Genomic DNA, 26260 nt, shown 5'->3' with positions numbered 1-26260 from the left:
ACAAACACTGAGAGAGTTTTACAATGAGCCTTGATATGCCTCACCCAAATTCAACAGTTCTCAAATTTTTAAGGACACTTTTGATTACATTTGGATCCATGTGAATAATCCAGGATAATCTCCTTATTTTAAGGTCAGCTGGTTCGCAAACAATTTCGCCTTCAATCTTAATTCCTCTTTGTCACGTAACCTAGTCTATTCACAGACTTTGGGGGTTACAGTGTGGGCATCTTTGGGGGAGGGCATTATTCCGCTTATCCAAGACTCAGAAACTCAATAGAATCTGATACCATGGTGTTTTTTGATTTCCAAAGTCACACCAAAACTCTCTTTACTGAAACACAGAAACCAAATAGATATGGATAACAAGAGACATCTTACTGATGTCTCTGATCTGGGAGAATATGGTTTCACACCAAAATAGTCACAAACTTTTACGAATTTATATTACAGAAACCTGGGGAATATGTGTGGGGAGCAAGTCTAAATGTTCTGTATCAAGGAAGAGAGAAGACAGTGTTGGATGAACCTGCATTTATTTATATGAATGCAATTATCAGAAATTCTGAGTCAAGTAGTTAGGAATCATTCTAATAGTTTGGTTAACAGAAACTTGGACACCACTGTGATGTACATTTAATAAGACTGAAATTCAGGAGCTTGGTATGACATAAAGGTAAGAATCAAAGAACATATGGAAACAGAAAAGTTAAAGTATGTTTATTATATGCAACCTTCCCACTCCGCATCATTGCTCTAAGCCCCCAAGGAGGTTTCATAGAATACCCCCACCATTAGGAATTGAGAAATGCCTTGGTAATGATGGCTTGAACATCTTTGAAAAGCTCTGTGGGCTGGGAGTATGCTTTCATTGCAAAGTGATTACTGATTTTAACGTTGTATTAAATATTTCCTGTACATGCATTTAGAACCGCATTAGACAGTGTCATGATTTTTGCATCGACCATCAAACAACTTAGATGACCCATGGGGAGAAGGAAAGTATATTATATTTCCTCATATTATTCTTACCAGGTTCTTTTTTTTTTTTTAATATTTATTTATTTGGCTGTGCCGGGTCTTAGTCACAGCACACGGAAGCTTCATTGCCCCGTTCAGGATCTTCGTTGCGGCATGCAAACTCTTAGTTGTGGCATGTGGGATCTAGTTCCCTGACCAGGGATCGAACCTGGGCCCCCTGCACTGGAAGTGTGGAGTCAGCCACTAGACCACCAGGGAGGTCCCTCTTACCAGGTTCTTTCTTTTTGATGTTCCAAGTTTCCTTTAACAAAATCATTTCCTTTGTTTTTTCATTTACACATTTTCTAATTTGCTATTTTCTTTTCTCTAGGCTGGGGAAGCAGGTAACAATAGCCATCATAATAATGCTATTATTTATTGTGTGTTTTATGTGTGCTGTACAGCGTTAGGGACTTTTATATCTGATCTCTAACTCTGGAGGTTTTATACAAACACACTCACTTTACAAACGAGGAGACTGAGGCTTCAGGAATATCAGTAATTTGTTTAAGAGAACTACAATTGTTAGAATCATAACTAAAATAAGAACTGATGACCTGAGTGAAAGTTGGGAATCCTACCTGTAAAAAGTTTGCATGATTTTCATTACAAAGACCTTGTAGCATCTATCTTTTTTTCTTGGCCGTGCCGCAAGTGGCTTGCAGGATCTTAGTTCCCCAACCAGGGATTGAACCTGGGCTCATGGCAGTGAAATCACCGAGTCTTAGAGTCCCAACCACTGGACTTCCAGGGAATTCCCCTATCTTTTAAAATTTTTATTGAAGTATAGTTGATTTACAATGTTGTGTTCATTTCTCATGTACCACAAAGTGATTCAGTTATACATATATATACATTCTTTTAATATTATTTTCCATTATGGTTTATCTCAGGATACTGAATATAGTTCTCTGTGCAGGACTTTGTTGTTTATCCATTTTATATGTAAGAGTTTGCATCTGCTAATCCCAAAACTCCCAGTCCACCCACCCCCACACCGGCAACCACAAGTCTGTTCTCTGTATCTGTGAGTCTGTTTCTCTTTCATAGGTATGTTCATTTGTGTCATATTTTAGATTCCACATATAAGTGATATCATATGGTATTTGTCTTTCTCTTTCTGACTTACTTCACTTCGTATGATAATCTCTAGTTCCATGCATGTTGCTGCAAATGGCATTATTTTGTTCTTTTTTATGGCTGAGTAGTATTCCATTGTATACATGTACAACGTCTTCTTTCTCCATTCATCTGCTGATGGACATTTAGGTTGTTTCCCTGTCTTAGTTATTGTGCATAGTGCTGCTATGAACATAGAGGTGCATGTGTCTTTTTGAACTATAGTTTTGTCTGGATATATGCCCAGGAGTGGGATTGCTGTGTCATACGATAATTATATTTCTAGTTTTTTTAGGAACCTCCATGCTGTTTTCCATAGTGGTGCAGCATCTCTCTTAACTACTTAGCAGCATTTTAATTTTTCATTCTTGCTGGTGCAAACAAGTGGGGTTGGTACCCTTTGATGAGGGTACTCAGATGAAGTACCCTCATCTGAGGGTACATTTGTCTAAACGTATCTCTGTGAATACACGTGTACAGCATGCGCACATATACAGAATGCATTTTCCTTTGGGTTCAGAGAACTTCCTTTAGATACTCTTTTAGAGTAGGTCTGCTAGAGATAAATTTTCTTACTTTTCTTTCATCTGAGAATGTCTTAATTTCCCCTTTATTCCTGAAGGATATTTTGCTGGATTGACAGTTCTTTTCTTTCAGCATCTGAACAAATACTGTGCCATTTCCTTGAGTGTTGCCTCATGGTTTCTGATGAGAAATCCACTCTCACTCTAATTGCTTTCCCCCTATAGATAAGGCATAATTTTTCTGACTAGTCTCAAGATTTTTTCTTTATCTTTAGTTTCCAGAAGTTTAATTATGATGTATCTTGGCTTGGATTTCTTTAGGTTTATTCGTTTTGGGGTTCACTGAGCTTCAGTTTCTAGGCTTTGTCTCTTGCCATATTTGGGAAGATTTTAGCTGTTACTTCCTCAAGTGTTTCTTTTAAGTCCTGCTGGACTAAAACCTGGCAGACTCCAGAACTCCTGCTCTTTCTTTATGTTTCCTCCTGTTCTACCTCTCTCCCCACTTACCTGGCAGGTGAGCTGTGATATCAGGCACTAAACTGAAGGTGGAACATATATCTCTGCTTTCTGGGTTTGGAGATATCTGCTGAGTGGCAAGCTGGGTTGCATGGAGAATGGGGTCTTGGGCTTTGAGTGATGGGAAAGCAGGTCTGAGGTCTCTCAGGAAAGACCTTTAGCATTTATACCCCAGCCCCTGCATGCTGGACTGAGCCCCCAAATGCTTTGTTAGGGATACAGATGCCAAATAATGTTTGCTGCAAATGAAACCACTCCCGGATGTAGCCTCTTGGGGAAAAAGAGCAACACTCATTCTTTCTGTCTTTTTTCTTTTCCTCCACTTCTGCTAAGCCTGCAGTAGTGAGAGACCCTTATCTCTGAGGCACTTATCTTGGGGACAAACTGCCTCAAGGGCCCTAGAAATGGCAGAATTCCTTTGGCGCTTCTGGGTCATTGGTGGCAAATCAATAGTGTCCTTCTCCTGGTCAAAATCTCACCATGGCTCCCATCCTTAGATAGGATCTCTACAATTTTTTGACACAGATTTTACAAGTAAAAGCATTTGAACCACATATTTATGCTTACTCATAAATTATGTACCTCTACTACAGAGATCATATTAAATATTTTATAAACCATATCCTGTAAATATTAATTTACAAAAGGAAGAATGAAATAAATCTTATTTAGATGGATATATAATTATGGGGGCTTCATAGTATTCTTAGCTTATACCTCAAGGCATATATCATGGCTAATGTACTGCATAAAAACCTGCATATCTGATTGTCTTTTTGATGTTTTTGAAGTTTTTTGGGGGGTGGGGTGGGGGCTGAATTCTGTCCCAGCTGTTTCAGTTACCAATTGCTGTGTAACAAATAACCCCAAAAGTTAGTGGATTAAAACGACAACAACATTTAGTTTACTTATTTTTTAATTTTTATTTTATTTATTTATTTTTGGCATGTTGGGTCTTTGTTGCTGTGCGCAGGCTTTCTTTAGCTGCGGTAAGTGGGGGCTACTCTTTGCTGTGGTGCACGGGCTTCTCACTGCGGTGGCTTCTCTTGATGCAGAGCACGGGCTCTAGGTGCATGGGCTTCAGTAATTGTGGCACAAGGGTTCAGTAGTTGTGGCACACGGGCTTAGTTGCTCCGTGGCATGTGGGATCTTCCTGGACCAGGGCTCGAACCCATGTCCCCTGCACTGGCACATGGATTCTTAACCACTGTGCCACCAGGGAAGTCCCCAACATTTATTTTACTTATGAATCTCTTTCTTATTTTTATTTATTTATTTTTTTCTCTTTCTTATTTTTTTTACTTGTTCAATAAGTTTATTACTATCTTTATCTGAAAAATCTTCATAAAAACTGTGGTTTGTTTTGTTAACTCTCAGCAGCCCTTTCCTGAACTCTAAGGAAGCTTGCCTTCTTCTGAGCTACTCGATCTTTCTCCTGCGCAAGTGACATTTTGGGACGGTTCCACCTCTTCTTTTTAACTTCTTTCTTAGGCTTCTTCTCATACACTGGATTCTCTTGTATTGCAGCATGATCTTTCTTATACATCTCCTCCATCATTTCTGGAGTTACTTTGTTCTTTATGTATTGAGAGAATTGTTTTTTGTAAGCATCTTCATCTCCTTCAATCAGGTAATGCATATAATCTGCAACGTTCGGCCCCATGATGTGCTTTCAGTGTACGTCAGCATTGAAGTCTTTTTTTTTTTTTAACATCTTTATTGGGGTATAATTGCTTTACAATGGTGTGTTAGTTTCTGCTTTATAACAAAGTGAATCAGTTATACATATACATATGTTCCCATATCTCTTCCTTCTTGCATCTCCCTCCCTCCCACCCTCCCTATCCCACCCCTCCAGGCGGTCACAAAGCACGGAGCCGATATCCCTGTGCCATGCGGCTGCTTCACACTAGCTATCTACCTTAGGTTTGGTAGTGTATATATGTCCATGCCTCTCTCTCGCTTTGTCACAGCTCATCCATCCCCCTCCCCATATCCTCAAGTCCGTTCTCCAGTAGGTCTGTGTCTTTATTCCTGTCTTACCCCTAGGTTCTTCATGACGTTTTTTCCCTTAAATTCCATATATATGTGTTAGCATACGGTATTTGTTTTTCTCTTTCTGACTTACTTCACTCTGTATGACAATCTCTAGGTCTATCCACCTCATTACAAATAGCTCAATTTCGTTTCTTTTTATGGCTGAGCAATATTCCATTGTATATATGTGCCACATCTTCTTTATCCATTCATCCGATGATGGGCATTTAGGTTGTTTCCAAGTCCTGGCTATTGTAAATAGAGCTGCAATGAACATTTTGGTACATGACTCTTTTTGAATTACGGTTTTCTCAGGGTATTTGTCCAGTAGTGGGATTGCTAGGTCGTAAGGTAGTTCTATTTGCAGTTTTTTAAGGAACCTCCATACTGTTCTCCATAGTGGCTGTATCAATTTACATTCCCACCAGCAGTGCAAGAGTGTTCCCTTTTCTCCACACCCTCTCCAGCATTTATTGTTTCTAGATTTTTTGATAATGGCCATTCTGACCCGTGTGAGATGATATCTCATTGTAGTTTTGATTTGCATTTCTCTAATGATTAATGATGTTGAGCATTCTTTCACAAAATTAATGCAAAGAAATCTCTGGCATTCCTATACACTAATGATGAAAAATCTGAAAGTGAAATTAAGAAAACATTCCCATTTACCATTGCAACAAAAAGAATAAAATATCTAGGAATAGGGCTTCCCTGGTGGCGCAGTGGTTGAGAGTCCGCCTGCCGATGCAGGGGACACGGGTTCATGCCCTGGTCCGGGAAGATCCCACATGCCGTGGAGTGGCTGGGTCCATGAGCCATGGCCGCTGAGCCTGCACGTCCGGAGCCTGTGCTCCGCAACGGGAGAGGCCACAACAGTGAGAGGCCCGCGTACCAAAAAATAAAAAATCTAGGAATAAACCTACCTAAGAAGACAAAAGACCTGTATGCAAAAAACTATAAGACACTGATGAAAGAAATTAAAGATGATACAAATAGATGGAGAGATATACCATGTTCTTGGTTTGGAAGAATCAACATTGTGAAAATGACTCTACTACCCAAAGCAATCTACATATTCAATGCAATCCCTATCAAACTACCACTGGCATTTTTCACAGAACTAGAACAAAAAATCTCACAATTTGTATGGAAACACAAAAGACCCTGAATAGCCAAAGCAATCTTGAGAAAGAAAAACGGAGCTGGAGGAATCAGGCTCCCTGACTTCAGACTATACTACAAAGCTACAGTAATCAAGACAGTATGGTACTGGCACAAAAACAGAAATATAGATCAAAGGAACAGGATAGAAAGCCCAGAGAAAAACCCACGCACATATGGTCACCTTATCTTTGATAAACGTGGCAAGAATATACAGTGGAGAAAAGACAGCCTCTTCAATAAGTGGTGCTGGGAAAACTGGACAGCTACATGTGAAAGAATGAAGTTAGAACATTCCCTAAGACCATACACAAAAATAAACTAAAAATTAATTAAAGACCTAAATGTATGACCAGACACCATCAAACTCATAGAGGAAAACATAGGCAGAACATTCTATCACATAAATGACAGCAAGATCCTTTTTGACCCACCTCCTAGAGAAATGGAAATAAAAACAAAAATAAACAAATGGGACCTAATGAAACTTAAAAGCTTTTGTACAGTAAAGGAAACCATAAACAAGATGAAAAGACAACCTCAGAATGGGAAAAAATATTTTCAAATGAAGCAACTGACAAAGGATTAATCTCCAAAACATACAAGCAACTCTTGAAGCTCAATATCAAAAAAACAAACAACCCAATCCAAAAATGGGCAGAAGACCTAAATAGACATTTCTCCAAAGAAGATATACAGAATGGCAACAAGTACATGAAAGAATGCTCAACATCATTAATCATTAGAGAAATGCAAATCAAAACTACAATGAGATAGCATCTCACACCAGTCAGAATGGCCATTATCAAAAAATCTACAAACAATAAATGCTAGAGAGGGTGTGGAGAAAAGTGAACCCTCTTGCACTGTTGGTGGGAATGTAAATTGATATAGTCGCTATGTAGAACAGTATGGAGGTTCCTTAAAACACTAAAAATAGAACTACCATATGACCCAGCAATCCCACTACTGGGCATATACCCTGAGAAAACCATAATTCAAAAAGAGTCATGTACCACAGTGTTCATCGCAGCTCTATTTACAATAGCCAGGATATGGAAGCAACCTAAGTGTCCATCAACAGATGAATGGATAAAGAAGATGTGGCACATATATACAATGGAATATTGCTCAGCCATAAAAAGGAACAAAACTGAGTTATTTGTAGTGAGCTGGATGGACCTAGAGATTGTCATACAGAGTGAAGTAAGTCAGAAATAGAAAAACAAATATCATATGCTAACACATATATGGAATCTAAAAAAAGAAAAAAATCAGAAGAACCTAGGGGCAAGACGGGAATAAAGATGCGGACCTACTAGAGAATCGACTTGAGGATACGGGGAGGGGGGAAGGGTAAGCTGTGACAAAGTGAGAGAGTGGCATGGACATATATACACTACCAAACGTAAAATAGATAGCTAGTGGGAAGCAGCCGTATAGAACATGGAGATCAGCTCGGTGCTTTGTGACCACCTATAGGGGTGGGATAGCGAGGGTGGGAGGGAGGAAGATGCAAGAGGGAAGAGATATGGGCCGTATGTATATGTATAACTGATTCACTTTGTTATAAAGCAGAAACTAACACACCATTGTAAAGCAATTATACTCCAATAAAGATGTTAAAAAGAAAAGAAAAAGAATGAACGGTGACCAGCTCCACATGTCAAGACAGTGAATGTATATTATTATGGACAGAATAAATGCACTGGATTATGCAGCGGACAGGGACATGACATTGCCGTGATTTGGAAAGATTCCCAAATTCCTACCCCACTTCCTACCTTCTCTGCTTGGTTTTTGATGATGACCAGATGAGCACACTCCTCAGCCCAGTGATTCTTGGCCTTGACCCTGAAGTCTTTGCTTGTAGAAAAGTTATATCAGGAGACACCAAATTCAAGAAAGTCCTTGGGGCAGACGTCTCAGGAGACTCCTTGGGGATGGGAAACAGGTCAGCTCTGCTGGGACTGGTAGCTGTGCTGGCCACTGAATCGAGCCTTCAGTCAGGCAAAATGGTTTGAATACAACCCACCTCCTGCATCCTTGACACTTTGCAACAGGGAGCACGCTAGCTTTCCATGTATCCATTCCAGAGATGGGCATTATCAGAAGGTAACATAATGCAATGTAGCATGCCTCAAACTTTGTGTTAACATCAACTATAACGGGGGCAGGGGGGAGGCATTGGTTAAAATGTCCATCACACACTGACATACTGCCAGGACTGGTACAGTTAACCATGGTGAAGAAAACCCAATATCCGTCTCCCGAACCTTACTCCCCATCATCCAACTCTGTCCCCTGACTGCTTACCATTACCTGCCCACACATACTCCATCTGTTGGAACATTTCTCCCAAATGATGTCCCATTTACATCCAGCATCTGCCAGCTCTTGTAAGACTAACAGACTCATGAAGAAAAGTTGGGTAAGAACCAGGAAGGAGAAAAGGTTGATATGTGGGGGTGGGGGAAGGGAGTAATCCCATCATTCCTATCAGCACTCACATTTGATGTCGAGTTGCTTCAGTTCATTCTGCATCTGACATACGGACAGCAAGAGTGGGGGAAACAAAGTGATATCTTCTAGACCTTTGGACCACTTCTTGGTTCTTCCTCCCACCCTAAAAATCCTCCAGGCTGAGAGGGGGAAGATAGTTTACTTCTAAAATCCTGCTGACCAGGAATGCAACCCACCCACCCCTGCTACTCCTTCTCTACCCTAGTCCCGTAAGACCCATGGCTGTAGACTGAAGACTATGGGCCTGTTTCCTTCTGATCCCAATGGTCTGGTCACCTCACCCTTGGCAAGGACCAAACCAAGGATAATGAACAACAGAAGCAGCATCAAGGTCGTTGCCAGGCAACAAGACTTCCAGAGCTCATCCCGGGGCAGCTTTTCATTCTGCTGAGCAGTGGGCAATGGGTCTAGGATCGATATACACAGACTCACAAGGGTGCTATGATAGTCAAAGCTTCTAGGACTGGGGAGTGATGAGGTTGAATCACTCATCACTTTAGGGGTGAGATGGCGAATGACCATGAGAGTCCAGGAAGGGTCCCAAGGGTTATGAGGATCCTAAGCTTCCTCTACCCACTATCGGTCAAACTACTCAAGTGTACCTAGTACCCAGCACATGAGAGTGGATAAAGATACTTTACCCTGAGATTCTCGACTCACCTGATTACCTGGGCATGGGCAGAGATTCTCCCCCACTGGTGTGAGGTCTTGCGAAGCCTGCCACCCACTGTGCCTGCTCCATCACCAACATGCCATTCACCTCAGAGAAAAGTTACTCAAACTTCTAAACTTCCATTTCTTCATCTACAAGCTGGGTGTAATAACAGACTTTAGCTGCCAGGGTGGTTCTGGTGATTAATTGTGGTCATATGAACACAATATATGCCACTTACTATGCCACCAGAAACTCTGTGTGTTATTATAGGACATTCAACCTCAGGCTTGAGAGTCTGGACTCTGGACAATAGGAGAATTTTTGCCATTGAACTCTTGTAAGACAAGAGACATATACTGAGTCACTACTGTGTGTCCAGCACTGTTATTAGGCCCTGGGGACACAGAGGTGAATCACGCCCAGTCCCACATGCATAGTCCAGCAGCCAAAGCATGATGTGAAAGGCTGTGATGGAGACATCTACTGGTCACTAAGGGAAAATGTGGAGGAAGAAATGTTCACCCAGGGAATGAATTTTTTTTTTTTTTAAGCATGGATCATTCTTTTTTTTTTTTTTTAATTTTATTTATTTATTTATTTATGGCTGTGTTGGGTCTTCGTTTCTGTGCGAGGGCTTTCTCTAGTTGCGACAAGTGGGGGCCACTCTTCATCGCGGAGCGCGGGCCTCTGACTATCGCGGCCTCTCTTGTTGCAGAGCACAGGCTCCAGACGCGCAGGCTCAGTAATCGTGGCTCACGGACCTAGTTGCTCCGCGGCATGTGGGATCTTCCCAAAGCAGGGATCGAACCCGTGTCCCCTGCATTGGCAGGTAGATTCTCAACCACTGCGCCACCAGGGAAGCCCGGGAATTAAGATGTTTGAAAACATGTGATTTCAGAGAGAAAAGTAAGAGAGTGGAGGGGAAGTTCACTTACTGAATATGTGCTAACTGGCAATATCTGCGCTCACACATTGTTGCTAATTATCTCAGAAATCCAGGTTTCTGTCCCAAAAGCCTGCAACTTTGTCCTGCTACCCATGCTGAGTACTAGATCCTGCCTCAGAGCTCTGCTCCTATTCCCACTAAGCAGTAATGACAGAATCCACAAAAATATTTTCTCTCTTCCCCAGCCAGGGAGCAAGGCCAATGAGAGGGGCTCATAAAAACACCAGGAGGACTTGCACTCACCATTCAATCTCCTTAGGCTCACGGTTCCTGAGGAGCTCTCCCACCTCCTGCTGGCAGCGTTCCTGGTATTCTTGGTGCTTTACAAGGTTGTACAGGATCCAGGAGAGGCCACTGGCTGTGGTGTCATGGCCTGAAGAGCATCCAGAAAGGCTTGGATATCTGGGCTACTTCAGCACCAGAGGGTGGACAGCACCTTCACAGTAAGGCCCATGGGGAGGATGGGGAGGGATGGCGTGGTCCAGGGTCCACACACCAAGTCCCTGGGATGGAGAGACACATGTCTCCTCTGTAGTCCCACACTGGGACCCTCACCCTCGAACATGAAGGTGTCAGCTTCAGCTCGGATATCTTCGTCTGACAATCCCTTCCCATCTTCATCCTGGAGAGAAAGCAAGATCTGCAGAATCACACTAGCACTGAGGGCCCCTGAGCCTAAACTGAGAAAATCTCTGAACCTCCATCATCCACCCAGAACCCCAAGCCCACCCTGAAATCCTAGACTTCCCTCTGTCACCAGAGGCCCCACCCCGTAGGTCTCCTCCTTGATCTCCTCGTCTCCTGTGTTTTCCCTGGTGAAAGGAATCAATGACCCATAAATATTTTCATGTTTCTTCATGATGAGGAATTTCTGAGAAAAAAGTTGCTGGCAACCCGGGTTACGGGATGATTGAATGGCAGCTTGCCTTGGAAGCTAGAGATTGAGCATTGCCCCAAAGCCATTTGCTCACATGCTAGGATAGTAAATACAGAGATTCTTTATGTCTCCTGGAGATAAGGAATGGGTTATAAACCTATAGAACCTATAGACTTTGCCTTCTCACCAAAGAGGATTTGTTTAAGCTCCAGAACAATCTCTCTCTCCTCTTCTCTTCTCTTCTCTTTCTTTTCTCCTCTCCTCTCCTCTCCTCTCCTCCCTCCCCTCTACTCTCCTCTTCTCTTCTCTTCCCTTCTCTACTCTCTCCATATCTCTATCCCTATCCCTATCCCTATCCCTATTCCCCATACAGAAGAATGGGCAGATATATCAGCTGTCCTGTATAAGTTCCAAATTTCAATATCTGGAGGTAATTCTCCTGTGATGCAACCATGGCTGCGTGGACAGGTAAAGGCAGCATGGAGCCCTCAGAAGAATTTGGGAATGGGGAAAAAGAGCTAAATGCTACTCTGGCTACTGTTACTGCTGGGAGAAATAAATGGTCTGCTCTGATCCAGGGTTCTGTATGTATACTACAACAACAACAACAACACACACACAAACACACACACACACACACGTAGACTAACTTATTAACTTGGAAGTAGAGTAAAATCTCAGGCCTCCAAGTTTCAGACTCAGCCATCCCCTGCAGGGGGATTCCACACACTCACCTCTAAAACTTATCCCTGACCCATCCCTCCCTCAAGCACCTCACATGGCTCCCCAGTACCCTCTGCATCCCATCCAAGCTCTTTGATCAAATCGAGGTCCATTCTCATACTTCTGCTCAGATACTAGAGGAGCCTACCTTGGTCAGCAGGAGCACATCAATGAAGTCCAAGATCTTGGCCTTAGCCTTGGCCTTGAGGAAGTCATCAATGCCTTGACTGGGGAGGGTATGCTGCCACTCCCGGATAAGAGCATCTGTGAAGTTGTGCACCAGGCGGCAGGCCCTGCGGAAGCACCGCCCGTCGGGGGTGAGGTAGTACAGGAGGTCTACGTTCAGGAAGATCTGCTGGTGCCGCTTTGCCACTAGGGCACTGAGCTCCAAGATGGCAGCGATATATTCACTGGGCTTCCTGCAGGATGAGAGCATGAAGGAAGCCAACAACATAAAACACCTGAAACCCAGAAGCCGGGAGCCACCTCCCTTCAGGAAACTGAGTCTCCAAGAACAGATGGCCCACAGACACAGTGTGGGGTGGAGCCAGGACATGAGACTCCCCAGACTCTTCTCTCCTACATCCCATCTCTGTGAGCTGCCTCCATGCCCCAGGCACCCAGAGCACAGCTTAGATATCATGCTTCTCCCCTCTGTCTTTCAGCCAGTACCTGCCCCTTCTCCTTCCCCAAACTGTCCACACGGCTCAGAACTTATCCTCTGCTAGCTGGTCAATGGCCCAGTCCCTTCTCTATTCTCTTTACATCCAATGTCAACACCGTCCACTGTCTACATTATGGTCATTTTTCTCTTGAGTCAGATGTCCAAGCTTAGCTTTGACCACAACCCTCATTTGATCAAACACCTTCCATGCCTCCCTGGAAACCTCGGAATAAAGTTCATATCTTCTTTGTCTGGCTTCAGAATGTCCTTAAGATATAACCCTGCCCACTCCTCCAAACTTATTTCCATGTTGTCTCCTCACGGTTGCACACACTTTGATCGTTCTAGGCTCCTGGCCTTTATCAAACAGTTCTACCTACCTGAAATGATCACTCCTCTTTCCCTTTCCCTGTCCTTCAATATCGAGCTTTGACCCACCTCCTCCAGGAAGGCCCTCCTGATAGCCCTGGTCAGTCCTCCCTCCCCCATCTACTCCCTTGGGTCTATGGCTCATATTCCCGGGCCCTGGGCCGAGACTCACTCCTGGCAATTGCTGTCGAAACTGAAGACGCATTTCTGCAGACTGTCCAGGGTCATGAGGCTGATGTGTTCAAACATGTCCAGATGGGTGTGGCCCTCCGTGACTAAGCGCTGCCACTTGGCCTGGACAGAGAAGGGGACAGGGTTAGGACTGGGAATTGCCTCCTCTGAGCCCCTACCCAATCCCAACCACCTGATGGGCTCCCCCAGACCCTGCCTCTTGGCCCCAGGCAGCCATCCCCAGGGAAGACCAGGCTTGGGTAGGAGTAAAAGTTGTTACTGTTAGGACATGAAGTCCCCATGGCTCGGAGTTAGGAGATGTGGGGTTTTGATCTTGGCTCTTCCTTCTACACTCTGTGTATCCTTGGTAAAGTTAATGAATAAAGTAAGTGCACAACAAATGTTAGCTTTCATCATCATCATTTTTATAAATTAATTAGGAAAATATCCCCTATATGGAGAGAGGTTGTCTTCCATGCGCCCTGAGCACCCCTGCCCTTTAATGCTGGGTATGCCAAAAAAAATTGCAAGACTCCTATGTTCTTTACCTGGGCCATTTCTCAGAGTTGTATTTGTAGAAAACAACCTCGAGGAGTGAGGTTATGTCTCCCCTTGGACAAATATCAAGCTCGCTTCTAATAACTATAAAAGTCACAGAGTCCCTAAACCTATACTCCTCCCTGCTATAATACAACATGCTTCATGACTGGCATCTATAGAAGCCCACCTGTGTCATCCGCATGGGATTTGGTGACTTGGAGGAAGAATGCAAACCAATGAGAAGCACATGCTCTTTGTTGTGCTCAGGGTAATAAACTGTCCTTGGTTTCTGACCCAGGAGTCTCATGTCTTCTGGCCAAATCGATGAAACAGTAACAAGCTCACTTGCAGCTCCCAAGTATGAAAAAAATCCCAACCTTCACTGTGTGTGTGTGTGTGTGTGTGTGTGTGTGTGTGTTTGTGTGTGTGTGTTTACTTACCACTGGTATCCATTCATTTCCCAGGCCAGTTCATTCCCTGGAACCACTGTCTTGGGCAGTGGCCTTCCCCACCCGAGGTTATGACCCCCAGCCCCTTGACCCCCAGCTTGGCACCTTCTGTCAAGAGCCGCTTATCCCATACAACTTCCTCTGCCCTCTTCCTAGGAGGCCTTTTTCCCTGGCTCGACCTCTGAACGAGGGGAGGCTGGGCTTAGCTGAGTCAGCCAACTCCCACAGTCTCTTTACCTCCTCCCCACCTGGCAGCTGTCCAAATAGATGGTGAGAAGAAGGGAGCTAGACTGTTATTGAGAGAGGACTGTAAACCAGCTCTGGGTCACAGTGTGAAAATTAGATCCTCAGGGCTCAGCACCTCCCATGTTAACAAGTTAGGGGGTGGGCAAAGGTGACTCCGGATGCCAAGTTCACAGCCAGCCCTGCCCTTCCAAGGCCAGGGTACAGCAGGTAAAAGCATGAACATTCAGGTGCCAGGTGAGCAGGGCAAACATCTCCGGTGCTCATTTCCACATGTGGGCCAGGAGGACGTCATACACCATTTCTTGGCATAGAATCAAGAAAAGCTCAGAACCACGAAGCCTCTGGCCTCTGGGGCACACAGCCTGGCAGGAGTTCGAGCCCTGCCTCCAAGCAGCCGAAAGCCTGGATTGAGACATGACTGCTGGGAGCAGAAACAGAGACTCCAGCCTGGCTGGGGGTTACCTGCATCAGCTTCAGGGGATAAAGGGCCCAATCGGAAGAGGGCACCTGGAGACAGGAGGGGTAAGGCTGTGAGGGGCTGAGAGAACAGGGTCCACACAGGGAAGAGCAGAGCTGGGAGACCCTGAGTGGGCAATCTCACTGTGACTGTGGGCTGTCCCGACCCTCTCTGGGCTCAGTCTTCCTATCTGGGAAATGGGACCTCAGATGAAATCCTGAGAGGTGGACAGCGGAGGATTGCATGGAAGGATGGGAAGAATCAGGAGCCCCAAAAAAGATAGAGTGAAGGAAAAGGGCTGGCAGTTAGTATTCTTGCTATTGTATGCCAATACTCCACATAAAGTAAACCTAGTCTGTGTAGACAACTGTATGTAAAGAGGGCCTACTGTGTGCTGGGTACCTCAGAAAAACATGCCCCCAGTGTGTCAGAAACTCTACATAAATTGTGCCTACTATGTTCCAGGTATGCTACAGAAAGTGCATCTACTGTGTGCCAAGTACTCTGCATAAATCTTGTCTACTTTATGCCAGATGTTCTACATAAAGCACACCTACTATGTGCCAGGAACCCTATGTAAAGCGTACCTACTATGTGCTGGGTACTCTATGTAAAATGCACCTACTGTGTGCTGGATTCTCTATGTAAAGTATGCCTACTCTGTGCCAGGTGCCCTACATAAAGCACACCTACTGTGTGTCAGGTACTCTACATAAAGTAATCCTACTCTGTGAGAAGTAACTTTACATAAAGCATGCCTACTATATGCCAGGTCCTCTACATAAAGTGTAACCACTCTACATTGGGTACTATACACAAATCCTGTCTCCTGTATCCCAGGTGTTCAACATAAAGCATGCCTACTGAGTGCCCAACGTACTATGCAAAGAGCATCTACTATGACCTGGGTGCTGCATGAAGCATTTCTACTGTGTGCCACATATCGTCCATAGAATACTCTGTGTGCCGGGTGCTCTACATAAAGTAATCCACTGTGTGTCAGATGTTCTGCCTGCAAGATAATATATCACCCTCCCCTCAGTGCTCTGGGCCAGAACCCTGGGATCAGGCAGAGAGATGCAAGTGATAGCAAGAGGAAAGATACCTATTTAACAGAAGAGCAAACTGAGGCTCAAAGAGAACAAGCCTCTAATCTAAGTTGCAGAGCTGGAAGGTACCCAGGTCTGTCCTACCACCAAGCCTAAGCCTCTTCCCTCTGCCAAGCTGCTTCACCCCCAACCATAAGGGACGATGCCCTATTAATCCAGGGACATTTACAATGGTGGAATCTCAGGCCATACGGTGACCCCAGTGGGGAGATGCCTTGAGGTCCTTGTATCGTCCCATGGGTCATCTTCCCACATCCAGGATGCACCACCCAATGGATCTAGAGCTCCCCTCCTGGCCCTCTCTGGATCCTGTCCAGAACTGCCCTGTGGGGTGGTCTCCGGTGACAGAGAGCTTGAAGGATGGGGCTCCTGGCAGAGCTACTGAGCAGGAGAGTGGGGGAAGGACAGTCTTCCTGACACTGGTAGGATGCTGGGGAGACCCCGCAACTCCTTCCACCTCGACACTGGCTGGGGGATTCAGGTGGAGGATCCTAAAGCCCTCAGTGTGGTGGGGTGCACCCTCCCCCTAGAATCTCGTCCCCCTTCGCAGGGGTAGACTTTGCCTCCTGGTAGGTCCATTTCACATCAGGGTCAGGCAGGCAAGGCCATAATATAATAAATCAGGCAGAGTCCTGGGACACAGAGGAGAAAGAGCCCCAGTGCCCAGAGAGGTTCAGCTCACTTCAGACCTACTGTGTGCCGGGAATAGGCTGGCAGGCAGCCTAGAGCAGGAACAGCAACCACCGCACCCACATTTGCCAACATAAGTCACTAAGCTGTTTTAAGTCTTTAAAGTATATGAACATTTTTTTTCATTTTACAGATGTGAGACTGAAAACTACACGAGTGAATCACCCAAAGTCACAAAGGTGATGGAAATGGGCTGTGCCCCAGACTTCACACTGGGTACCCTGAACCATGAAGCTCTCCCTTCATATCTGTAAATGGGCATTTAATGAGCACCACCTCCCAAGATGGTGGGAATCATTAAAAGAGACAATGCATGGAAAACACATAAGACAGAGGAAGAGCTCAATAAATGCAAGTCATTGTTATTGTTGCTGTTGTTGTCGTTGTTGATGTAATCATCCAACAGCCCTGCAAGATCAATTTCATGAGCCCATTTTTACAGAAGAAGAGCCGGAGATTCAGAGAGGTGAAGCAACTTGCTCCAGCCTCCCAACCAATTAGGTAAATATGACAGTACAGGAGACAGCAAAGCCTGGCACATAGTACGTGCTCATTAAATATCTGGGGAAGAGAGAAAGGTTTGCAGCAGGGGGTTTTAAGTTGCTGGTGCTAATATTGTGTTCCTCAAACCTCTACCATCCCACCATCTGCATCACCTGACAGTTTGCAGCAAATGCAGAATCTCACATCCTCACCCAAAACACTGACTCAGAATTGCATCTAAACAGGTCTGCAGGGGAACTGTGTGCACTTCTTCAAGTTTTAGGAAGTGTTGCTTTAAGACTCCTGAGTCTGGATTCTGCAAACGAGGCAGGGAGCACAATGCCTTCACCCCTCTAATTCTCAGAGGGTTTTTTCGGTGATAAAATAAAGAGAAACATCTATTGCTTCCAGAGCTGTTCATACATACAACCATGATTACTGATCATTTATTATGTACTGGACACTATTTTAGGCACTAGGAATGCAGTAGTGAGCACTGCAGACCTCTTCCTGCTGTCAAGGGGCTTACGTCTTGTGAGGAGATGGGTGGTGAGCGATAAATAATCAATGACTTGTCAGACAGTGGTGAGTTATGTGGCTGGAGAACATCCTACCTTAGTCCAGGGGTCAGGGTGGGCAGAGACCTGAATGAGGAGGGAAGGACTCCAAGAACAGACACTGGGTGGAACACCCAGGCTACACAGAAGGACGAGCGGCTTTTGACCCTGGGGCTAACATGCGAGATCATGCAATTGCTCCTTGGGGAGGCCAAAGTGGCCAGCAAATTCTGGCCCCATATGGAAGCTATAAGCGGGTTTGGAGCTTTCGCTAACTGTGACCAGATACCCAAACCCTAGCAGGTCTCTGCAGCCATTACTAGGGCAGGGTCTACCTCTGATTCCTAGATCAGGTGGTAGTGATAGGGACAGAGTAGGTTAGTTGCACAGCTAGTTTAGAAATCCTACTAGGGGAAGATAGATAGAGAAGGACTTCGGGCGATCACCGTAAGTTAGACATCAACCAGGAAATGCCCAGAACATCTGGTAGCTAAACAACAAGCGTAACACTTTAAAACTAAACAGACTTACTTAGGTCACTAATCTATATGATTAGGAACGAGGTGTACCACAGAACAATGGTAACAAGACTGCATTCGGCCTTGTGAGGTCTGCAAGACAATGGACCCTGAAAAACTGCTTTCTTGCGCGTAGCTTACATAGGAATATGGGGGAAAGGTGAAAGAAACTAGGGGAAAGGTGACGTTATACTGAAACCTGAGATGACTCACCATAAATTTGCCTATGTTGCCACCCTTCTGCTCATTTACATAGCTCTATGACAGTCCCAGTTGGGCCACATAGGGTCAAAAACTCCCCCACCCGATATGTAGGAGGAGTTAATGATGAAAGCTTGATGTCTACTCAAAAAATGAGGAAGAAGGTGGTCTTCTCCCCATCCCCACTTTTCTTTCATTTATAAAAACTACTTAGTTGTCGGGACAGTTGCCTCTCACTGAATTCTTTCTGCACCGAGACAAAAGAACCTATGTTTCAGTAAGTCCTGACACAAGGTGTGTGGTTTCAGTAGGAGGGGAAAGGGAACCAGCACTGGAGGCAGGAAACCATAGGTGGGGACCTTCTGTTCATCATTGGGGATGTTCTAGAGCATCATCAAACAAGTAATATCCCAGATGCCAAGTCACACAAGCCTGCCTTATGGAATGTCCCCTAGCCAGTGCTGGCAGGAGGGGAGCCACTCACCCCCTGCCCCTTCTCCAGTGGTCCTTCCACCCAAACCCAGAGTCAGGCAGTGGGCAAGCCTGTGCCAGACCAGCGACGGTGGTCACTGTGAGTCACTAGCTTGGGCACAGCCCATCAACCCTTTAAACCTCACTCTTCATGTCTGTCAAATGGGCCTGATAAGACCTCACAGAGAGTTGCAAGCGTCCTATTAGACACAGGCAGGGAGAGTAGGGAAAAGTATGTTTCAAAATAGTATGTGCATAAAGTTTGCATTTACAAACAAAACTTACAAATGTTTGTGTGCACATGTGTGTATATGCATTGAAAAAAAATCCAGAAGAATCCACATGTCATGGTGGAATTGGAGGAAGTAGAATCGGAGTCTCTATAACTAAAACACAATTTAAGAAATAAGGATTTGGCACAGTGAGGAACACATAACTGGCACACAAAACAGATGAGCAGTTGTTTTGTGTCATCATAAAGACACGCCTCCCAGGAATCCACGTGGGGTCTCTAGAACAAGCATGCAGGCTGCCTGCTGGCTGGAGTTTTACCTTTCCTTTCCTCAGCTGTTAGGAAGGAAAGGAACAAGTTCTGGATTCAGCAGAACTAAGTTCAAATCCCAACTCTGCCATTTCCTGGCTGTGTCACCTTGGGCAAGTCAATTGCCCTCTCTAAGCCTCATGTCCCCCTCTGTAAATGGAGAGGTGGATTTATACCTCCCAGGTAGTTCATTACTCAACAACAAACTGTGCTTGACCACCCAATCTGTACCAGGCACACTGCTGGGGCCCAAAACACGAGATGAACAAGACAGACAAGGTCTCTGGATTATGTGCTCATGTCTCATGGGAGAAGCCAATTGGAAATAAGCACGTCAGGTGGTGGCAGAAATGAAGGAAATGAACAGCATGAGACATGCTAGAAAGTGACCAAGGGGGCTGTTCTGGACAGGGCAATCAGGGAGGGCCTCCCTGAGGAGGTGGCCTTACTACCGAGTCCAAGCTCATACTGCTTGATGCATGACAGGCATCAAGAGGAGTTTTGGGGCAAGGAACGGTAACCTTATTCCGAAAGCCAGAAGACCAAGGAATTGGTGGACTAGTGTCCCAGAGAACCATTCTAACCAAGATAGAATTCAGGCTTCTTTCATATTAAAAGGGGGGTTGGGGGTGTGACAGGTTGTTGCAGGCTTCTTGATGCCGGAATCCTTTGCTCTTGCAGCTGTCTACAGAGGTCCAGTCACAATGTTCCTGTAAACCTCTAATAAAACAAATGTTATTCTTTGTGCCACAACTTTTTATCTCTATATGAATAAAAAGTTTTATACCTTTAAAGTCAAGCCTGGGAGGCAGAGCATTGAGAATGGCTAGCATGTACATTTCAGGCTATAGGCAACATTCTTTTACAAAGGTGCAGAGCCAGCACCCACTAAGCACAGGCAACAGAGTACAAAGGTTAGAGACAAAGGACTAGATCCAATGTGGCGTCAGGTTTGTTCTTCCCAGTTTTAATAGGAGTCTGGCCACCTACCTGCAGCCCGAGTCAGATAAGGAGATGATGTTTGGTCAATGGAAGGCACCTGCAGGCAGTCGGAGGGGATTGGAGGACAGACATCCATCCTCTGCCAAAGGCCACTGCTGCTTTCAGCTTCAGCTAATCCCTCTGGGTTCCAGGAACAGCTACTACCTGGCCCGGGGGTGGTATCAGCTCTCAGCTGATGCTAGGCCCCAGGGGGCTATACTAGCCTTGATGGTTTCCCTTGGCCCACTGTCAACCGAAATAAAAAATGCACAACGTCAGAGCAGTGAGATTCAGTTTTATTCAGGGACATTACTGAGGACTGTCGCCCAGGAGACAGCCTCTCAGATAGTTCTGAGGAACTGCTCCAAAGAGGTGAGGAAGGAGGTCAGCATATATGTGATTTTGGCTAAGGGGTATGTACAATCCACTATACAGCATGGTAGTCGTCATGAGGAACAGATTTCTCGGTAATTTTAGTACTTTTCTAAGCATGGGAAGATGCAAGAATTCAGGCTCATAAAATTTTTCCTAAATATCTAAACTATCTAAAGGTCTGTTTTCCCAATGTGCAGAGTGCCTCATCCTGGTCTCTGTCCTGAATTAGCAATTGCAGTGGCTAATGATTTAATCCTAGTAGAACTAGATGGCAGGCAACATTCCTTATTTACACAGTCAGTACTTTGTAAATGGCCCCTACTTAATGCCACTCTCATGTAGCCCATCTGAGGTCTCTGCCGGGACCTATTACATTCCGCAAATGGATGGGACACCTCAGCAATCCAGTTATGTGAGTGTCGATGTTTGTGTAGGCACAGAAAAAAGTTGAAAAATTATACCCAACACCTGGAATGGGAGGGCAGAGTAGGAGGAAGAATGGTTCTGCTAAATGTCTACATTTACCCAACTGTTTCCTTTTCTTCGATGAAGCCTGCAAAGCATTTTTCGTTATAATTACTAATCTATGTAATTACAAATTATATATTTTAGATTTATTATTTATTCATTTTATTTATTTTTGGCTGCATCGGGTCTTAGTTGAGGCATGCAGGATCTTCGTTAAGGCTCATGGGCTCTTCGTTGCGGCACTCGGGCTTTTCTGTAGTTGTGGCGCGCAGGTTCCAGAGCTTGTGGGCTCTGTAATTTGAGACACACAGGCTCTCTAGTTGAGGCACATGAGCTCAGTAGTTGTGGCGTACAGGCTTAGTTTCCCTGCAGCATGTGGGATCTTAGTTCCCTGACCAGGGATTGAACCCGCATCCCCTGCATTGTAAGGTGGAATATTTACCACTGGACCACCAGGGAGGTCCCACAAATTATATTTCTTTTTAAAAAATGCTTAGTGTTATATGCTTGCTGCATGCTTAGTGCCATGCCTGGCGTGCAGCAGCACTCAAAATATACGACCTGTGAGAAGCCAGAAGGCATCGTGGTTAAGAACAAGGACTCCAAGTACCAGGGTTCAAATCAGGACCAGCTGAGATACTCTGGCAGGTGTCTTTACCTTTATGTGCTTCAGTTTTCTTGCCTGAAAATTGAGGGTTTTGACAAGGTGGTTGTGAAAATCAAATGAATTGAAATGAGAAAAGTGCTAACAGCACTCCCTAGCTCAGGGTCAGCACCAGGCATGAATAACTGGCATTTTCTCTTATTTTATGACAGAATGAGGACAGGGCACCAACCATGAGCCCTAAGTCCCCCTGGCAGAGACATCAGCTATCTTGCAGGCTAGGAACATCCCCTGTTCTTTCCCTCCTCCCTTAGCAAGGAAGAGGCTCCCAGGAGAGGAGTAGCACTGGGTTTGGGGTAAGATGGCTCATGGTCAAACCTGGGCTTTGCCACTCTCCAGCTGTGTGACCTTGGGCAAGTGACTTGCCCTCTCTGTGCCTCACATTCCTTCTCAGCAGAAAGGGAATAATAACAGGCCTTTGGGGATGGCAGGAGCAAGTTTATGTGTGTGTCTTAGTTTGCGTTCTCTGGAAGTAGACCCCAGTGCAAGGATTCAAGCGCAAGTACTTTCTTTGGAGGTGACCCTGAGGCAAGAATTCAACTGCAAGTTGTTTCTTGGGGAGGTAATCCCAGGAAATGCCAGTTGAACATTGTGGAAGTGAGACTGGGAAGGGAAGGCAGCAGGAAAAGGGTACTTTAGCCAGAAAGCTCACACCTGGGGGCACCTGGGGCTCAGTCCCCCTGGGGGACAGCAGAGAACACACAGCCACCAGTCCTTAGAGCTGCTTACAAGGGCATTATTTCTGGAGAATGTCCTGCCTGCACTGCACGGCTGAGGTCTGGGGACAGGGCCAGAGGCCTCCCACAGTAGTTGTTTCAAGGAACACAACTGGTGCAGACAGTTACAGCGGTTCAGTGACTTCAAAACACATACACTCCCACCCTTACCAATATACATACACCCACACATGCACACAATTGCATATACACTGTGTGCACATGGTCACACACAAGCACAATTACATGCACCCACATGTGCTTGCAGTTAGATACACACTCTTACACCCATGTTCATGTAAACACACACGCATGCACGTGCACACGCAATTACATGCATACATATACACATGCTCACACGTGTGTGCACACAGTCACACATACACTTACACACAATCACACACAGTCACATAGCCACACACACACACACATTGAACTAATGGAGACCAAATTTCTTAGAGCCTGTTGTTTCTGAATCTTCCAGCAGAAGGAGCCTCCAACACACTCAGGAGAGGAACAGACACCCCCACAGCAGCCAGTGACTGGACCAGGCCTGGGGTGTGTACAGAGAATTAAACACACAGGTGCAGCAGCATCTGGGGCCCCACAGGCTCCATGCCTCCCCTCCTCCCTCTCTCTCATTCATTCACTATCATGGCCCTTAGTGGAAAGTCAAAGCCCTTTTCTAGTGAAAGAGGAGACATTTGACACCCAAGTATGGATAACTCTTGAAGGGGTTAGCTCCATGGTGGGGGAAAAAAATCATGTATTAATTGATGGGAAAATGAGATCAAGGGAAGGTTTTTTTTTAAGATTGAGATAATAAAAACATTATTTTTATTACGATGAAAATGATCCAATAAACTTCAGGATACATGGTCAACATACAAAAATTAATTCTATTTTTATATTCCAGAGGTCAGCAAACTATGGTCTATGGACGAAATCTGGCCAATGGCCTGTCTTTGTAAGATATGCAAGCAAAGAATTGTTCTATATTTTTAAAGGATTGTAAAAGAGGGGGAGGAAGAGGATAAGGAGTTCCTGAATATGGCCTGTAGCCAACAAAGTATTTCTTATACAGGTCTTCACAGAAAAAATATGCCAACCCTGCTGTACAATAGCAATAAACAATTGGGAAATGTTTTCAAATACCATTTTTCAAGTGTCATTCACCACAAAAAGTGGAATACTCAGGTATAAATCTAACAAAATATGTGCATGATTTCTAGGATGAAAATTTCAAGACACTGGTGAAAGAAATCCAACAAGACCCAAATTAGTGGAGAGATATACAATGTTCATGGAGTGAAAAACTCAATATTGTTAAGATGTTAAGTCTCCTCAAATTGATCTACAAATTCAAGAAGTCCACAATCCCAGGAGGACTTTTTGTAGAAATAGAGATGCTGATCACAAAATTTACATGAAAATGCAAAGGACTTTAGAATAGCCAAAATTTTCTGAAAAGGAAAAATGTAGTTGAAGGATTTACAAGACCCGTTTCAAGACATACAATAAAACAACAGTAATCATGACGGTGCAATATTGGTCAAAGACTGGACATATAAATCATTCGAACAGAATAGAGAGTCCAGAAATTAAAAAAAAATAATGCAGGGCAAATCAATGCACAAAGTATAGCCTTCTCAATAAATGGTACTGGAAAACTTAGATACCCACATGCAAAATTAAAAAGTCAACACATACCTCACACCTTATACAAATTTAACAGAACTAAATGATGTAAAATTGTAAAGTTTTTAGATGAAAAAATATAAGAGAGTCTTTGTAACCTTAGTTTAGACAAAGAGTTCTTATGTATAACACCAAAAGCATAATCATAAAAAGAAAACATTGATAAACTGCACTTTAAAAACCTTTTAAAATTTTGCTCTGTGAAAGAAATTTAAGATAAAGACCAGCCATACACTAGGAAAAAAGACTTGCAAATCACACATCTGACAAAGGATTTGTATGTAAAACCCAACAATAGAAGGTAAAAATCCAAGGAAAATTAATGGGCAAAAGATTTGAACAGGTGTTTTACCACAGTAGATATATGTATGGCAAATAGGCACATGAAAAAATGTTCAACGTCATTAGTCATTAGGAAATGCAAACTAAAATCACAGTGATGTATCATTGCCCACCCATAAGAATGGCTGGGGAACACTGACACCTCCAGGTGCCAGTGAGTATGGGCAGCGATCAGAACTCTCACACATTAATGATAGGAATTTTAAACACCTATGGAAAACAGTATGGAGGTTCCTCAAAAGTTAAAAATAATGCCGCCATATGATCCAGCAAAATTGAAAGCAGGATCTCATAGAGATATCTGCACTCCCATCTTCACTGCAGCATTATTCACAATAGCCAAGATATGGAAACAACCTAACTGTGCATCGATGGATGAAGAAGATGTGGTGTTCATATACAATGGAATACTCTTCAGCCAGGAGAAAGAAGGAAAACCTACTTGTTTGTGACAACATGGGTGGACCCTGAGAGCATTATACTAAGTGAAATAAGTTAGAGAAAGACAAATACAGGCAGAATTCCATGTCTGTGGGTTCTGCATCTGCAGATTCAACCAACCCCAGTTCGAAAATATTTCTTCCCTGGATATTTAATGAGCATGTCCTGTGTGCCAGGCTTTGCTGTCACCTGTACTGTTGTATTTACCTAATTTGCTCTTGGGGGGTGGAGCAAGTTGCTTCAGCTCTCTGAATCTCCTGCTCCTCTTCTGTAAACACGGGTAATGAGTTTGATCTTGCAGCGCTGTTGAATGTTTACAACAAAAACAAGGACAACAGCAATAATGATTGTGTTTATTGAACCCTTCCTCTGTCCTGTGTGTTTTACATGCATTGTCTCTTTTAAGGATTCCCACCATCTTGGGAGGTGTTGCTAATGAAATGCACATTTATAGATACAGAAGGAGCAGAGCATAGTGGTTCAGGGTATTCAATGTAAAGCCTGGGGCACAGACTAATTCCAAGAGCTCTGTGGCTTTGGATGAGTCACTCATATGATTGTCAGTCTCAGTTTCCTCATCTGTAAAATGAAAAAAAAATTAATATACCTAAGGGGCTTAAAACAGCTTCAGTGGCTTATGTGGGAAATGCTGGTGCGGTGGCTGCAGTTCCTGATCCAGGCTGCCTGCCTATTCCCGGCACACAGTAGGTCGTCAGTGAGCTGAACCCATCTGGGCACTGGGGATCTTTCTCCTCTGTGTCCCAGCACCCTGCCTGGTTTATTATATTCTGGTCATGCTCGCCTGACCATGATGTGGACGGACCTGCCAGGAGGCTAAGTCTACCCCTGCGAAGGGGGACGAGATTCTAGGGGGAGGGGGCACCTCACCACACTGAGGGCTTTAGGATCCTCCACCTGAATCCCCCAGCCAGTGTCGAGGTGGAAGGAGTTGCGGGGTCTCCCCAGCATCCTACCAGTGTCAGGAAGACTGTCCTTCCCCCACTCTCC

The 26260-nt window shown here is 44.5% G+C and overlaps 1 pseudogene; it reads right to left on the bottom strand.

The window, feature by feature from the left end:
- Positions 1-10740: 10740 nt before the first annotated feature.
- Positions 10741-26260, bottom strand: part of LOC132518642 (cytochrome P450 4F2-like) — a 68767-nt pseudogene continuing 53247 nt past the window's right edge.

This window comes from Lagenorhynchus albirostris, chromosome 3 (assembly GCF_949774975.1).
Source record: "Lagenorhynchus albirostris chromosome 3, mLagAlb1.1, whole genome shotgun sequence".
Lineage (NCBI taxonomy): Eukaryota > Metazoa > Chordata > Mammalia > Artiodactyla > Delphinidae > Lagenorhynchus > Lagenorhynchus albirostris.
Note: the sequence above shows the minus strand (reverse complement) of the source record. Positions and strands in the feature narration are given on the sequence as shown.